General features: G+C 50.0%; 1 protein-coding gene across 8 annotated transcripts in view; it reads right to left on the bottom strand.

Annotated features, from left to right (window-relative positions):
• The window catches only part of MIB2 (MIB E3 ubiquitin protein ligase 2), a 16,838-nt gene extending 8,858 nt beyond the window's left edge, over positions 1–7,980 (bottom strand). For 4 of the 8 annotated variants that reach the window (XM_014582369.2, XM_027766507.1, XM_027766511.1 and 1 more), the window contains exons 1-3: positions 7,761–7,979; positions 6,883–7,008; positions 5,733–5,888 (exon numbers count right to left, since the gene is read on the bottom strand). The gene's annotated coding sequence lies outside the window, so the exon portion shown is untranslated. Of the gene's footprint in view, positions 1–5,732; positions 5,889–6,882; positions 7,009–7,760 lie in introns of all 8 variants that reach the window. The other 4 variants (XM_027766510.1, XM_027766514.1, XM_027766508.1 and 1 more) reach the window with 2 other exon arrangements.
• Positions 7,981–17,417: the final 9,437 nt, after the last annotated feature.

The raw sequence follows: 17,417 nt of genomic DNA, 5'->3' as shown, positions 1-17,417 counted from the left end.
TAAATAATAATTTAAATTAAAAAAAAAAAACCTCTCCTAAAAAAAAGAGTAAGAACTGCTCTTCACCAAGCATTGACTGGACAGGCAGCAGCATGTGAGGGACGATATCTGCATTACTCATAACCCTCAAAGGACCTGTATCCTGAATATGTAAAGAACTCCTATTCCTACATATCCATATGAAAAATCAGACAACCCAACAGAGCAATGGGCAAAGCACTGAAGCAGGCTCTCCTGGATGCCTAAGATGTGGTGTCTCCGGACACCAGAACATGGCTCATCACTGCGATACCACCCTCGGCCACATACCTTGGGAGACAGTGCAGTGAGATCACACAGCACTGCAGGGTGTTCTCTGGAGACGCGCGGCCCAGCCACTTCAGGTATGTACTAACAGAGGTACCTCTGTTCACAGAAGCTCCTCCCCATATGTCCTCCAAGGTGAGCTGGGGGGTTTAGTCCTCGAGGGGGTTTAGTTCCCAAGGACCATGAACCCACATCAATACACATAGGGGAAGAGTGAAGCTCACAAACGGAGGTTGAAGGGAGGCAGAAGACAGACACCCATCACATGATTCTATTTACAGAAAGTTCCCCAAGGGCACATGCCATGGTTTGAATGTGTCCCTCAAAAAGCATGCGTTGGGGGACCAGCAGATGCCACAATGGCTGTATCGTTGGACTCTCATGTAGTCAACTGCAGTTCGAGTCCTGGATCCAGTGGCTTAAACTCACTCCAGGCGCATGTGTGCGCATGCCCAAGATCCTAAGTGCCCTATAGCAAAAAACTCTTAAAAAAAAAAACAAAACACCATGAATTGGAAATTTGATCCCCCAGTACAACAGTGCTTGGAGGTGGGGCCTAATGGGAGGTGTTCAGGTCACAAAAGCATCACCCTTGTGACTGAATTAACATGGATTATAAAAGAACTTGAGTGGCCAGCAGATGGTGTGGTGGTTAAGGTGCTGAACTTCCACATGGCAGACTGCGTTTCAAGTCCCGGACCTGGCTGTTTGCTTTCTCATTCTCATCTCACTCTTTCTCTCCCTCTCTCTCTCTCTCTCTCTCTCTGGTCAAGTTGAAGAATAACAAACAAACAAACACACAAACAATTCTTTTCAAAAAAAAAAAAAAAAGAGCTTGAGGCTACCAGTCCAGTCTCTTGCTCCCTCTCACCCTTCCTTTCCCTTTCTGCCATGGCATGACACAGCAAAAGGCCTTAGTCAGATGCTGGCCCCTCAATCTGACGAAGGCTGACTTCCCAGCCTACAGAATCATGAGCCAATAAACTTCTGTTCATTATAAATTATCTAGTCTCAGGACCAGCAGTTGGCGTAATGGCTATGTTGCTGGACTCCCATGTAGTCAAGTCGGGTCAAGTCACAGACCCGGTGGCTTAAACTCACGCTAGGCACGTGTGTGTGCGTGCCCAAGATCCCGAGAGAATAGAGGAGAAGAAATTGCAGGGTGGCCATCCCCCCCCGGGGGGTGATTTCTCGCTTTCTGTCTCTGTGTCTCTGTCTATCTGTCTGGTGAGCGCACACACCCTATAGCAAAAACTTCTCCAAATAAAATAAAATAAAATAAGTTATCCAGTCCCAAGTATTCTGTTATAGTAACAAAACAAACTAGGACAGAAGACAAACACATCCGTTACCCTGGAAGGGAGGAGACAGCAGTGGGATGCCCATGGGGCTCCAAGACCCAGACATGCTAAGATCTGATGGTAGTGCGGATTCTGAGCACGTTCACCTTGCAGAGTCGAGCCACCAATGGCCTGTGCACTTGCTGTATTATTCTGGCCTTCAGTAAAGTCTAACCAACAACATGAATGGATTTGAGAAAACATTAAGAGGCGAAATTGGAGCCAGACAGTGGTGCAGTGGTAAAACATGATGCTCAGGGACCAGCAGGTGGTGTCATGGTTAAGGCGCTGGATACTCCCACGTGGCCAACCACGGTTCGAGTCCCCGACCTGGTGACTTGTTTTTTCACTTTCTCACTCTCGCTTTGGTCAAATTAAAATGAAATAAAATGAATAAATAAAATTAAATAAATAATTCTTTATTAAAAAAAAAAATGATGCTCGGGACCAGCAGTTAGTGTAATAATAGCTATGTTGCTGAACTCCCATGTAGTCAACAGCGGTCGAAGTCCTGCACCCGGTGGCTTAAACTCATGCCGTGCGTGTGTGTGTGCGTGCCCAAGATCCTGAGAGGAGATTGAAGGAGAAGGGACTGCGGTGTGGCCATCCCCCCTGGGGGGTGATTTCTCACTTTCTATCTCTCTGTCTTTCTGGCAAGCGCATGTGCCCTATAGCTGAAACCTCTCCAAAAAAACAAACAAAAAAATGATACTCTACAAGGCTGACCCACATGAGAAGGTGGCCACTTCCGGTCTGGAGACCTCCCTGCATATGCTGGACACGAGTGTGCCCATGATCCGGGGCTAGCTGGAGGTGGACTACAGTATCCACAGCTAGACCCTGCCAGGGTCCTGGATCTCTGTCTGTCTCCCCCCCTCACTCATAGAATAAATAAACTTGACGACGGAGGATGCAGGGACACCTAGGTTACAGGAGAGCAACCAGGACTCCATTTCTCACTTAGCCATCAGTACCCTGCACTGGGAAAGGAGCAGGCCTAGGGGAACCTCCTGAGTAGAGCTGAGGGGACACAGCAGTCTCGATCCAGGACTCAGGCTCCTCGTCTTCACAGGAGGCTAGAGGGATGCCCTGAGGCTGGCTGGGGTGTCACCGAGGATCAGAGGAGATACAGCAGGCTGAGAAGCACACTACCAGCTCCAGTTAGGCCTGGGGGCCCTGTTCAGCCACAGGAGAGTGAAGTCAACCCAGGGTTGGGTGAGCAACAAGGGGAGGAACCCTATGTCACGCCTCTACCTGCGCCCCACTCCAAAGTGCTGGGCTCCCTACCTCCAGCCCTCATTAGCTGGCTAGAAGGCGGACAGGAGGGGCAGTACCAGGTTTGGCTCCTCCACTCCTGCTCTGGCTCAGAGCCTGGTGTTTGCAGCTGGCAGTGGGACCCAAGCCTAACAGCTGCCCCAGAGCTCAGCCCTTCCCTGAAGCCTGCGGCCGTCACAGAGGCCCTGTCTGCAGGGCTGGGCTGTCCGTGTCCCACCCAAATGGCCAAGCATTTGGCTCCTTCAGATTCTCAGGGGCATGAACCTGTTGGCCAAGTCTGCCTTCTACAATTCTCCTTTCCTCACCCTGCCTAGGGCCACCAAGGCATGGAGAGGAACACGGTGACTGTGTTGAAAACACAAGCCTTCACTGACCAGTGGCAAATTAAGAGCCTCTACCAGACAGTTTGGACCAGAGAGCCTTACCTGTTGAGCTACACTACCTCCCTCTCCTGACTCCTCACAGCTGTTCTCCCTTCGGTGGCCTCTGGAGACTCTGCTGAGATGTAGCACCAAGACCTAGAGCCGAAGGCCAGAGCATGCCAGCACCACGGGCCTTCTAACTCCTTCCACAGAATGTCAAGCCCAGACAAGCCACAGCAAGAATGCTCAGAGCAAGACCGCCTGTGGTGGGAACGCTCGGGACTGTTGCCAGCCTGCCCCAGACACGGGGAGGGGTCCCACGGTGGTCAGGCATGGCAGGCAGCTCCACTCTCCCAGCACTCCTGCAGCCTGCGTGGCCCAGGCTGGGCTGCCCACACCCAGCCTCCTTTACACAGAGACCTGCCCAGTAGTCATGGCAGACGCAGACGGAGGCAGAGATAGGCCTGTGCCAGAGTGGTGGCATGGTCCTTACGGGTAGGCAGGCTGCAGACCTCTGCCAGCTGTGCACACACCATCCTCCCCACCAGGAATCCACCAGAATTGGTTACGGCCAGGGGAACACACTGAGCCAGGGCCCCCCTGCCCCAACACTCCCACGTAGCAGGGTTCATTATCGGCAGTCACAGAACCAACTGGAGGGCCCCATTAGCAGGAGCACTCACATCTGAGCCCAAGACTGGCCCAGGATAAGGGTAAGGACTCAGGGCAGGAAAAAATCCCAAGTGTCACAAGCTGACACTGTGGTCATTTTCCATCCAAGGTGGTGCCCCCTTGTCTCTAGGAGCCTAGCCTTGCCTACACCTGCCGCCTGCTGGCCCTGTCCCACTGGCCACATGCTGCTGGACCCTTCCCAGCAAGACATGAGCAGGCCAAGCATGGCTGGTCCCCGGCCCAGCAGGCTCTGTGGAAATCAGGGCTAGGCCTCAGCCAGCACCGTTCCACGTGGTCCAGCCTGTAACAGAGTAGCCTGCGCCTCTCACCAGCACCTGTCTGTGGTCACGCTGGGTGTTTTTAGCACAGTCACACAGTTCTCCTCTAGCCCTGGCTAGCAAACCACCAATCTTCCAAGGGCTGTCCCTCATGGAGACCACTGGTCAGGACACAGCTGGGTGGGACACAGCGAGGGCTTCCTCCCGTCTCATTTCTCATGCCTGAAACCAGTACCCCAATACCCAGGGCTGCCCCATCAAGAGGGGAGGAATCCCAAGGAGTCCAGGCAGGGAGGTCAGTGCAACTCATTCATGTCATGGCTCCCCACTGTGCACTGGGACATGTGAGCACAGAGAAGCGGCCATCACATGAGGGGCCTCTTTGTCCCTCCCCTCCAGTAGCCCCCATCCTTGGACATCTTAGGCTCTATCCTGTTTCAGAGGTAGCACCTACACCCAGCACGACCCAAGTCTCCTCTGAACAGTGTCTCCAGCAATGCCTCCTCACACCCCCTACACAGTTACCACAGGGACAGACGGGAAACGGCTCATTATCCTAGGGCCCCTGACGTGGGCCAAGTGGCTTTCCTGTAGCTCTGTGCCTCCTCCCCTGCCCCAATCTGTCTGATCTTAGTCACTTACCCCAGGGCCCAGTGCATCATCGCTGGCTGTGTTCCACTTGCCCCCAGCCTCGGGCTCACTGCCTCACCTCGGAAGGGCTCACCAGGGGAGTGTGGAGAAGGGGTGACCAGTGGGGAGTATAGGATCAGGGCAGGTGCAGGAAGTGATGATAAAACACAGATAGGCAGGTTGCCATGGAAAATACAGATGCCCAAGGTTAGCCTGGGCCCCCATCACAACCTGGCCAAAGCCTCCCCGAAACAGCGAAGTCAGAATCTGCCACCGCCATGCAAGAACCTCAGCCCAACGTGTGGAGGACTACACGGAGCCACCCTGCCCAGCACAGCCCCAGGTGCACATGTGGCCCAACTTTCAGGTCCACAGGAATGGGTTCCAAACCACCCTTTGCTCTCCCTCTCTTAAACAAACGTGCAGCTGGTATTCCATATTGAAGAATGCCGAGCACTACAATGTAACACACGCTCACACACACCACCATCTCGGTGGGAAATTTACTAACAGAGTTACTGAGCTTTTCTCCTTGGTCTGAAATGCTAGATTTTGCCATCTACCCCAGAGTGTACAGGCTATGCCCCTGACTGGCCCCCAAACCTCCTCAGACATATCACTACTGATATTTAAGATGACTGGGGGGGCCAGCAGGTGGCATGATGGTTGGGGCACTAGACTCCCACATGGCTGATCGCAGTCCAAGTCCCAGACCTAGTGGCTTGCTTTCTCACTTTCCCTCTTTCTCTCTCTTTGTTTCTCTCTGGTCAAATTTTAATAATTAATTAGCTAAAATAAAATAATGCAACTGTGAAGTAGCATGTGAGGATGCAGGTAACAGGATGTGCTTTAGCAAAATCAAAACTCACCTTAGAGCACACACCAGCCTTGAATCAGCATCCCAGGCATTTAGTTGCTACTTCCTGGGTCACAAATTCGCTCAGCCACCAAGATTTCCTGTTGGAAACTAGCGGCCATTGCTGGCACAGAACACGGCAAACCAAAGAGGTAGACAGCAAGCCAGTCTGGGGAGAAGCGGTTTTTAAAAGGTGGTTTTACACATTTAGCATTCACCATCTTAACCACACAAGTGGCCTACTCAGGTCTGCTCTGTTGGCTTACTCACTTTTAGCCCCAAAAAACCACCAGCTTTTAGAGGGAAAGATTTATGGAATGTAAACTGGGATAGTATAGGATTATGGCTTTCCTTTACTTGTAAATACTTCAAAAACACACAGAAATTAAATCACGTTTAGCTAGGCAGTTAGCAAACTGTTTTTATTCAAAAAAATAAAGTTCATGAAATTGAGACTGCACAGGACGAGGCTGCCCTTCCTGTACCTCTGGCAGGACCTAATGATACTATTGAACTGACTTTATGTCAACAAACTGGCAAAAAAAAACTGGCAAACCATAGGTTCCTGCCACATGGTAGCTCTGGTTAAAATGCAGATGGATACCCTGGGTGCTGGTGGGGGTCAAGCCCCTGGAGGAATGGGGTGAAGCTCTGAGAGAGGCCAGGAAGCCCAACAGGGCCAGCATGACACCTGCTGGGGGAAATTCCACATAGTCAAGCCTGTCATCATCTCTAACCTTGGCCATATAAGTGGAGACCCTCCATCAGGTGTCCTGCATATTGGGGTGTCATCCCCTACTCTACTGCTCAGGGCTGACCTTGGGAAGGAGTAATATTCATACTTGTTGCACCTGGAGCAACAGGCCAGGGTAGTAGTACTGGGACCGAGGGAGTGTTCCAGGAAGGACAGACTTGTCATGTTCCTGTGTGTGGGCTGCTTTGTCCCCAGGGTTGCTTGTGCCCACCAGGACATGCCTGGCACCTTTGCCTAGCTCTTCAATTGGTTCGGACCTCAAGGATAAAGGCGGAATTATTTATCACTGCCCCCACCCACACATGCGAAAACACAAACACAACCCCTCTGATACGGCATCAGACCGAATCTATAGGGAGAAAGCACCAAATCCAAACTAACATGCCAAAACAATCCATCAAGAGCTCACCTGTCTGGCTGTCAGTCGCCCGCCCACTGGCCTTGAGACTCTTGGGCTGCAGCCCTGATGCCTAGAGACCTGGGGATTGGCTTCCAGCCTTGCTGAGATTCAGCTCAATCCCTGAGCGATCCAACCCTGTGGCCATGGGGAGACGCCGAAATGCACAGTTAGCACCTCCGACCGGCCCACGACTGGCAGTGAGCGCCTGTCTGTTCATTTCCCCCAGCCCACGGTCACGACATTCAGAGTTGCCTCCTGCCCTAAGCGCTCCCTGGGGTCTGGCCGCCGTGGCTCCATCTGGGGTGCAGGAAACGCCAGCGATGGGCCCCATCAGCGCCGGGGTCGCGGCGGTGGCACCAGGAAGCGCACGGGCCACAAACCACCCGGCGCGGAGCAGCTAGGGTCCGGGGCACCAACCCACCAACTGCCCAGACAAGCTGAGTGTGCGCAAGCTGGACGCCCACCCTGATCCTGCACCCCGCCCCGCCCCCTGTCATCGTGTGCCCTAGCCCGGGGAAGCCACCCTGCGCCCCCGGCGATTCCAGAGCCTGTCCAGGCCGCGCTGGCCGCGCCGGCCCCGCCGACCCTGCACTTGCCCTCAAGTTTCCGTCCCTCCCGCGGGGCCCGGGTGAGCCAAGGTTAGCAGCCAGCCCGTCAGTCGCGGCTCGGCCGGGGCGCGCGGGGGCCCCAGCCAGCCCCTGCCCCCTGGCGCCCCCCCCCCCCCCGCCGCGCCGCCTGCCGGGAGCTGTAGTCCAGTGCCTGTAGTAGTCCCGCGCAGGCCTCGATTCACGCCTCGATCCCCAGCTGGCTCCGCGGCGGGCGGCGGGCGGCGGCGCTGACGCACGCGGGCAGCGGTGGTTCCCCGTGGCCAGAGAGCGGGCTCTGACCGAGTGTGTGGAGGGTCCGGAGGAGTGAGCGCCGGCACGCAGGTCAACCCAGCGCTCGAGCTAGCGTTTGCACCAGTGCTCAGGCGGTGGGACCGCGCGGCGCCGCGGCCACGCCCCTCCGCAGTAAGCAGCGGGGCAGGCTCCGGAAGTGCGTCAGGGGTTTGGGGCTGAACGTCCCGCGGTCTAGACCCGACGTGGCGCCGCCGGCTTTTGGAACGGCGCGGCTCCCACCGCCTGCGCTGTGGCTGTCTGAGAGACGCACTCCGTTGCTATGGAGACGGAGGCTCCGACGGTGACGTTAGACTGAGGAGAACAGGCGGGGCTTTTGCATTAACGAGCCGTCACACTGCCCATTCTCCTTGGCCGAGTTTGTTTAAAGACAGCTAATGCCAGTGCTTGGTTTTGATCCTCGCAGAACTTAAAGCAGTGAAAACTGCAGCACAGCTCTGCACCCCAGACGCACACGTTTTCTCTGTTTCTGCCTTATAGAGACCTCCACATTACTGAAGTGTAGACTGCTAATTTTTTAAATAATTATTTTATTTTAACTTTATCATTATTATTTTCCAATTTGACCAGAGAGAGACAGAAAGACAGACAGTGAGAAAGCAAGCCACCAGGTCCAGGATTTGAACCACAGAGCGCCATGTGGGAGTCCAGCACTTTTAACCACATCACCTGCCAGCCCCTTCTAATTTTCTTATTAACGTTAGACATTTCTGTGGATGCCAGAGAAGGTCAATTAACTGCCAAACAACTCCCCCTCCCTTCCTCACTCCTCAAATTGTCCTGTTAATTCCTGTTATGAGTTAACCAGCAGAGCAGGTTCACGTGTTTATTATGATTGAGCCCCTGCTATTCACCGCTACTGCATAGAAATTACCCAAGACAAATGCTAAGGCAGAGGAAGCAAAGCAAGAGTTTATTTGGACCAGAATTGAGGATGTTGCCTGGGTGTCCAAATATTTAAGTGTGCTGTGAATATATACACCCATGTCTTACACTTTTTATTTATTTATTTTGGAGAGGTTTTTGCTATAGGGCGTGTGCGCTCACCAGAAAGAGAGAGAGACAGAGAGCCTCAGGATCTTGGGCATGCATGTACACGTGTCCGGCGTGAGTTTAAGCCACCAGGTCTGGGATTCGAACCGCGGTCGACTACGTGGGAGTCCAGCAACATAGCCATTACACTAACTGCTGGTTCCACAATGTCTTACACTTTTAAGGGTGATTTTATTTTTAGTATTTTGTTATAGGACATGTGCACTCGCTAGAGAGAGAGAGACATAGACAGTGAGAGGGGATGAGAAATCACCCCAGGGGGGATGGCCAGGCTGCAGTCCTTTATCCTCCTGGGATTTTGGGCACACATGCACATGCACCTGGCATGCTTTTCAAGCATCTGGGCCCGGACTTGAACTGCAGTCAGCCATGTGGTAATCCAGCACCTTAACCACCACTTCACCTGCTGTCCCCTTCTGGGTGAATTTTTTTTTTTAAGAGATTTTAGCCTTAGTGTTCAGTAGAGACAGATACAGTGAGAGGGAAAGTGACAAATCACCCCCCAGGGGGTATGACTATGCCACAGTCCCTTCTCCATCTGGGATCTTGGGTACGCATGCACACACACACCCCGGTGTGAGTTTCAAGCCACTGGGTCTGGGACTCAAACCTCAGTGAGTCACATGGGAGTTCAGCAATGTAACCATTATGCCATCTGTTGGTCCCAAGGGTGCATTTAAAGAAAAAAGTCAGGCCAGCCAATGATGGCATGGCACAGTTCAAGTCCCTACCTTATGGCCTGAAATGCGGTATGAGTATGTGCCCAAAATCCCAGAGGAAAAATGGAACAGAGGGGATTGTGACATGGTTATCTCCCCAAGGGTGCTTTCTTACTTTTTTCCCCACCTTAGCACACATTCCCTATAGCAAAAAAAAATTTTTTTTGAGAGGTTTTTCACTATAGGGCACATGCACTCGCCAGACAGACAGAGAGACAGACAGAGAGACAGAAAGCGAGAAATCACCCCCTAGGGGGGATGGTCATGCCGCAATCCTTCTCCTCCATTCTCCTCTGGGGATCTTGGGCATGCACGCACACACGCCTGGCGTGAGTTTCAAGCCGCCGGGTCTGGGACGTGAACTGCGGTCGACTACGTGGGAGTCCAGCGACATAGCCATTATGCTAACTGCTGGTTCCCCCTATAGCAAAATTTTTAAAAGTAATAAAGGCAAAAGTTCTAGAAGGGGAGAGATATTACATCTTTTTTTTAAGAGATTTTTGCTATACAGCACATGTGCTTGCCAGAGAGACAGAGAGATAAAAAGCAGGAAATCATCCCCCATGGGGGATGGCCACACCACAATCTCTTCTCCATTCTCTTGGGTTTGGGGGCACACATGCACACACACCTGGAGCGAATTTAAGCCACTGGGTCTGGGGCTTGAACTGCAATCGACTGTGTCGGAGTCTGGTGATATAACCATTATGCTCTCTGCTGGTCCTAGTATTACATCAGTTTTTTTCTTTAATCAAAGCTTTATATAGGTCAAAATCTATAGGAGGGAGTGTGTACAGCAGTGATTGGCTAAATGCTCTGATAAGGGGATCAGGATGACCTCATACGTGCCTGGGGTCAGCATGCTTATTCTTTTACTATTATTATTATTTATGGCTTTTGCCATAGAGCACATCTGCTCACTGAAGAGAGACAGAGAGAGGAAAAGAGAAATCACCTCTCACGGAGGATGGCCATGTCACAATTCTTTTTCCTCCATTTTCCTCTCTGGATTTTGGGTGCTGACACACGTGCCCAGCATGATTTTCAAGTCATCTTGCTTAATCTGTTATTTTCTTTTTTTAAAAAAATTATTTATTTAATTCCATTTGTTATCATTATTTCTTTCATTTTACCAGAGAGAGATGGAGATAGAAAGAGGGAAAGGGAGAAAGCAAGCCGCCAGCAGGTCCGGGATTCAAACCACGGTTGGCCATGTGGGAATCCAGCACCTTTAACCACCATGCCACCTGCTGGCCCCACTTAATCTATTTTTTTAGAGTTTTTTTGCTTTAGGGCATGTGCACTCTCCAGAGAGATAAAGAGACAGTGAGAGGGAAGGTGATAGATCAGCCCCCAGGGATGATGGCCATGCCACAATCCCTTCTCCATCCTCATCCTGGGATCTTGGGCATGCACACTTGACATGATTTTCAGGCCACTGGATCTGCAACTCAAACCGTGGTTAGCCATGTGGGAGTTCAGTAACTGCTATGCCGTCTACTGGCCCCATGTTGCCTAATCTTAAAGTATAGAGACAATGAATCTGATTCATTGTTGTAACCATAACCATTTTTTAAAAATTTTAAGAATTATTTAAGTTTATTTATTTATTTTTAAAATTTGCTATAGGGGGGAACCAGCAATTAGCGTAATGGCTATGTCGCTGGACTCCCACGTAGTCGACCGCGGTTCGTATCCCGGACCCGGTGGCTTAAAACTCACGCCGGGCGCGTGTGCGTGCGTGCCCAAGATCCCGAGAGGAGAATGGAGGAGAAGGGATTGCAGTGACCATCCCCCCTGGGGGGTGATTTCTAGCTTTCTGTCTCTATGTCTCTCTCTGTCTGTCTGGCGAGTGCACGCGCCCTACAGTGAAAATCTCTCAAAAAAAAATTTTAAAAAAAATTTGCTATAGGGCACATGTGCTTATCACAGACAGTGAGAGAGTAAGAGAGAGAGAGAGAGAAGGAAAGTGAGAAGGCAAGCTGCCTGATCCGGGACTTGAACTATAGTCAGCCATGTGAGATCCCAGCTATCTTAACCACCATGCCACCTGCCAGCCCAGTAATGGTTCTTAAGGTACAATACATTAGTTGCAAGTATTGCAGACCTACAAAGGTTTGTATTTCTTTAACTGGGGCCACAGATACTCCTATGTCTTGTCAGTCATAGCTATTCACAAACCCTGGGTCTAATGCAACCAGTCTTCATCCAGGAGTTTGTTTGTTTGTTTGTTTGTTTGTTTGTTTGTTTTTACCATAGGGCATGTGCGCTAGCTGGAAGGAGAGAGAGATGGTGAGGGAAAGTGAGAAATTATCCTGGGAGCAGGAGTGATAGTCATGCTGCAATCCCTTCTCCTCTGTTCTCCTGAGATCTAGGGCAGGCATGTGCATGTGCCTGATGTGATTTCCTTTACTTAAAAAAAATATTTAGTTATTTATGTATGTATTTATTTTTTGTTATTATTTTTTAAATTTGACCAGAGAGTGAGAGATAAAAGGAAAGGGAAAAAGCAAGCGGCCAGGTCTAAGACTTGAACCCCAGTCAGCCATGTGGGAGTCCAGCACCTTAACCACCACACCACCTGCCAGACACCCAATGCGATTTTCTTTCCTTTTTTTAGAGAGATTTTTATAGGGCGTGTGTGCTCACCAGAGACACAGAGAGAAACAGAAAACAAGAAATCACCCACCGGGGGGATGGCCACACCACAATCCTCCATTTTTCTCTTCAGATCTTGAACATGCACATGCACCCAGTGTGAGGTTTTTGTTATTTGTTTGTTTTTAACTTAACTTTATTTATTTTAATTTGACCAGAAAGGGACAGAGCAAGAGAGAAAGAGAAAGTAAGAAAGCAAGCTGCCGGGGCTGGGACTCAAACTGTGGTCAGCCTGTGGGAATCCAGCACCCTTAACCACCAAGCCACCACCGCTCCCACCCCAATGTGTGAGTTTTAAGCTGTAGGGTCCAAGATTCGAACTCTTGTCGAATGTGTGAGAGTCCAGTGATATAACCATTCCCCCATCTGTTGGTCCCCCGATGTGATTGTCAAGCTGCCAGGTCCAGGACCTAAACTGCAGTAGACCATGTGGTAATTCAGCACCTTAACCACCATTCCACCTGCTGGCCCCCATCCAGGAGTTGTAAGGTGTCCCCTGGTCTCTGGACTCTGTGGGTTGCCAGCCCATCCTCTGGATTACAAATACTCTAGGACTGAAGACCCGCAGATGTGGTGGTTAAGGCACTGGACATTCCTACATGGCTAAGGGTTAGAGTCCTGAATCTGGTGGCTTGCTTTCTCACTTCGTATCTCTCTTACTCCCACCCTCTGTCTCTCTCTGGTCGAATTAAAAAAAGATGAATGAATGAATAAATAAAATATATAATTATTTAAAAAAAAACCTCTAGGACTTTCTATGTAGCCTTGTGCAAAAGGTTTACATGTGTAGAGGTTAGCAGAATATTATGTATATAATGTTCTCAGTGAATGCCAGGCATATCACTTAAAATAGCTAGGTCTTGGTAACACAATGGTTAAGATACTGGACTCCCACATGACCAACCATGGTTCGAGTCCCAGACCTGGTGGCTTGCTTTCTCTTGCTCTTATTCTTTCTCTCATCTCTCTCTAGTGAGCATGTATGCCCCATAGCAAATTAAATAATAATAAATAAAATTAAATAAATAGGTTTTTTTTTAAAGTAGAAAAACAGCCAGATCTAAACCATGGCATATAGTGGGGTGATATAAGTGCCCCTGGGGAGGCTCTTGAGGGTTCTGTGGTTGGCCTTCCCAGGTGGTAAAGGCAAATGTCCGGATATAAGTGCCCCTGGGGAGGCTCTTGAGGGGTTTGTGGTTGGCCTTCCCAGGTAAAGGCAAATGTCCAGGGACTCTGGGTCCTAGGATATACTACAGAAAGTGTTTGCTAAATGAAAGATACTGTGTCATGTACCTAATAAGCCATCGGTCCTTCCAGGGTTTGAGCCACATCTGAGACAGCAGCACATACGGCAAGGCGGCCTTCCTCAGTTCCTGGTAACCAACTGTTACTCTCTAGGTGCCTCACCAGGCTGTTGCCTCGGCTCTGTGGGGATGCGGAACTCCCAGCTCTTTAGTTTCTGAGGAGGAACTGTCACCTTTTTGCGTCGTCCTGAGAGGTGATGTCATCTGATACGCACTACCCATCATGGGTGGAATAGCATCAGCTCCCGTTGAACTTCTCCTCAGATCCTACCCTGACCAGAGACTGAACCCACCTGTGGGTGTTGTAATGGCAGCGATGAGTCACATTCCATGTGGTGCCCTGAGTCCCCCTGAATGGACCTACCTTGAGGAGAGCCTTGGTTTCTGTCACCAAGGGGGCTATGGTGCTCGCTGCCCTCCTGGGAAGTGGAAGAGGTGGTGGCACCAGCCAACAGGTGGCCCATCTGTGGGGGTTCTGCAGCCTGCAGGAGCCCCTACTCCCAGACCTGTCTGGCCTCCCATTCACATCAAGGCAGCCCCCCAACCTTGTCCAGCCACCCCTCCTGCTGCTGCATAAAGTCCCCCAAGAGCAGGACTGCAGGGGAGCCCGCAGCCTCTCAGCAGAGCTCTCCTGCTCCCCCTCCTTTTTTTTTTTTTTTACAACTTTTCCTATCATGTAATAACTTGCGAATGGTAATAAAATCTCTCTCTCTGTTTTATAATTTTTTCAGACGGCTTCTGTGCTCACCAGAGAGAGGGAAGGGAAATAGTACTCCTATGGGGAATGGTGACTCCACAACCCCTTGATCCTTTCTCCTCCATCTCTCCCTCCTGTTGGGATTTTGGGCAAATACACATGCACCTGGTGTGCTTCTCAAGTGTGTTTGGGTCCCAAGCCGTGCAGTCAGGTCTGTGGAATCCAGCCACCTTAATTAACCACACACCATAAGCTGGCCTTCATGTCTCTAACTGTAATTCCTCCTCCCATGTGTGCAACTTGCTCTCAGCTGCCAGCTGAGTCTCTGCTGCCAGGCAGGCTGCCCATAACTGAAACCCGTCTATCCCCACCACTAAGTGCTAGGCTTGCTTACTGGCCTTTTGCAACTTCAGACCCTCCATCAGATTACCCAGTTTCATTGGAGCTTTTGGAACATGTTGACACCCTTAGGGCAGTCCATGAACACCAATCAGGAGAGCAGCAGAGCCTCACATAGGCTTTTGTGGCCATCCTGTGGTCGGCCAGTTTCTCTTTTCCCCAGCCCATTTCTTTGGAATCCTGCCGCCTACTCTAATTCTTTCTGGCTGACCGATTGGAGTTGCCCCAAAAGCAGTGGCAGGGAAACTCCTACAGGAACTTCCCCAAACTGTCCTGAAATGGGATTAATTGATTGGGATTCCAAAGAAAGAATCACTAAACACTAGGGTGATCAGTCCAAGACATTGAGTAGTGGTCTGCAGTGTCCTCATGGCAGACACCACAGTACTAACTCTTATTGATCAGAACCATAGTGGATGCCAGAATAAGTGGATAAACATACGATGAGAAACAGGATATTTGTATGGTCTCTAAGTATTTCCTTGTAAGTTATTTATTAATGGGATTGGCAGGTGGCATGGTGGTTAAGGCGCTGGATTCCACATGGCCGACCACGGTTCAAGTCCCAAACCTGGTGGTTTGCTTTCTCACTTATCCTCTCTCTGGTCAAATTAAAGGAAAATAATGGTAATGAAATTAAATGTAGGCCAGGAGGTGGTGTAGTGGTTAAGGCACTGGACTTGTACATGGCTGACCGCGGTTCGAGCCCTGGACCCAGAGACTTGAAACTCATGCTGAGCATATGTGTGTGCTTGCCCAAAATCCCAGGAGGACAATGGAAGAGAAGGGATTGCAGCATATCCATCCCCGTTGGGGATGCAATTTCTCTCTCTCTCTGGCAAGTGTACACACCCTACAGCAAAAATCTCCCTCTAACTAAATGAATAAATAAACTGGGACCAGCAGGTTAGAGTAGTGATTACATCTCTGGACTCCCACATGGCCAACTGTAGTTTGAGCCCTGGATCCAGTGGCTTGAAACTCACACCATACCCCTGTACGTGTGAGCCCAAAATCCCAGGAGGAGAATGGAGGAGAAGGGATTACAGTGTGACCACCCCCACCAGGGGGATGATTTCTCACTTTCTGTGTCCCTCTTTTTCTCTCTGGTGAGCATTCGTGCCCTAAGGCAAAAACTTCTACTAAATAAATTAATCAATTAGTTAAATAATAAAATAAAATGGGGGCCAGCAGGTGATGTAGTGGTTAAGGGTGGCGGACTCCCCCACAGGACCGACTGGGTCCAGTCCGTCCTGGACCTTGCTTTCTCACTTCCCCCCTCTCTCTTGCTCTGTCCCTCTCTGGTCAAAATAAATACATAAATTAATTAATTAAATTAAGTTAAATAATTATTTAACTTTATTTATTTATTTTTATTTGTCCAGAGGACAGAGTGAGAGAGAGAAAGAGAGAGAGGGAAAGTGAGAAAGCAAGCCTCCAGGACTGGGACTCAAACTATGGTTGGCCATGTGGGAGTCCAGCACCCTGAACCACCACACCACCTGCCAGCCCCAAAATACTTTATTTTTTTATTGTTTTTTAGAGTTTTTTGCTATAGGGCACATACGTTCGCTGGAAAGACAGAGAGAGACAGAGAGACAGTAAGCGAGAAATTACCCCCCAGGGGGGATGGCCACACCACAATCCCTTCTCCATTCTCCTCTCAGGATCTTGGGCACACACGCACACACGCCCAGTGTGAGTTTAAGCCACCGGGTTTGGGACTTGAACTGCGGTTGACTACATGGGAGTCCAGGGATGTAGCCATTACACTTACTGCTGGCCTTTGACCATTCTTTATTTTTTTTCTTTAAAAAAGGAATATTAAGCATCATCTTTAAAAGATTTCTTAATGACATTTTAATTAATTACAAAGAGAAAATGTAAATGGAGAAGTCCGGCCAACCCCAAGGATCAAGGTTAACACCACAGCGAAAAGACATTTGGAAGCTGCATCATCCCTGTGGTGATGCAGTGAGGACACATCACCTCTGGTTATCTTGCCAAAAACATATGACTCAACCCAATCAGGAGAAAACACTGGAAAAGTCGAAGTTAAAGGACATTCTACAAAAGGACTGGCCAATATGTTTCAAAAGTATCAAGGTCATGGAGGACAGGGAAACACTGAGGAACTAGCGCCAACTGGAGAAGATGGAGACATCATCAAATACAGTGAGGCATCTTGGAACAGAGAAAGTGCACGAGTAGGAAAGCGGGCAAAACTGGAATAGCTTTTTTTTTTTTAAGAATTATTTTATTGGGACCAGCAGTTAGCGTAATGGCTATGTCGCTGGACTCCCACATAGTCGACTGCGGTTCGAGTCCCGGACCCGGTGGCTTAAACTCATGCTGGGCGCGTGTGCGTGCGTGCCCAAGATCCCGAGAGGAGAAGGGAGGAGAAGGGATTGCTGCATGGCCATCCCTCCTGGGGAGGGATTTCTCGCTTTCTGTCTCTATGTCTCTCTCTGTCTGTCTGGCAAGCGCACGCGCCCTATAGCAAAAACCTCTCAAAAAAAAAAAAGAAATATTTTATTTAACTTTATTTATTTTAATTTGACCAGGGAGAGACAGAGTGAGTGAGAGAGAGAGAGAGAGAATGAGAAAAAGCAAGTCGCCAGGTCCGGGACTTGAACTGTGGTTGGCCATGTGGGAGTCCAGCGTCCTTAACCACCACACCACCTGCCAGCCCCAGAACTGGAATAACTTCTGTAGTTAATAGTATTGCACGAAGTTCATTGCCTGGTTTTGAGAATTGCACTATGTTTACGTAAATTATTAACATGGGGGAAGCTTGGTGAAGGATATCTGGAACTCT

Source organism: Tupaia chinensis, unplaced genomic scaffold (assembly GCF_000334495.1).
Source record: "Tupaia chinensis unplaced genomic scaffold, TupChi_1.0 Scaffold143584_1, whole genome shotgun sequence".
NCBI lineage: Eukaryota > Metazoa > Chordata > Mammalia > Scandentia > Tupaiidae > Tupaia > Tupaia belangeri.
This window is presented reverse-complemented; position numbering and strand designations above follow the sequence as displayed.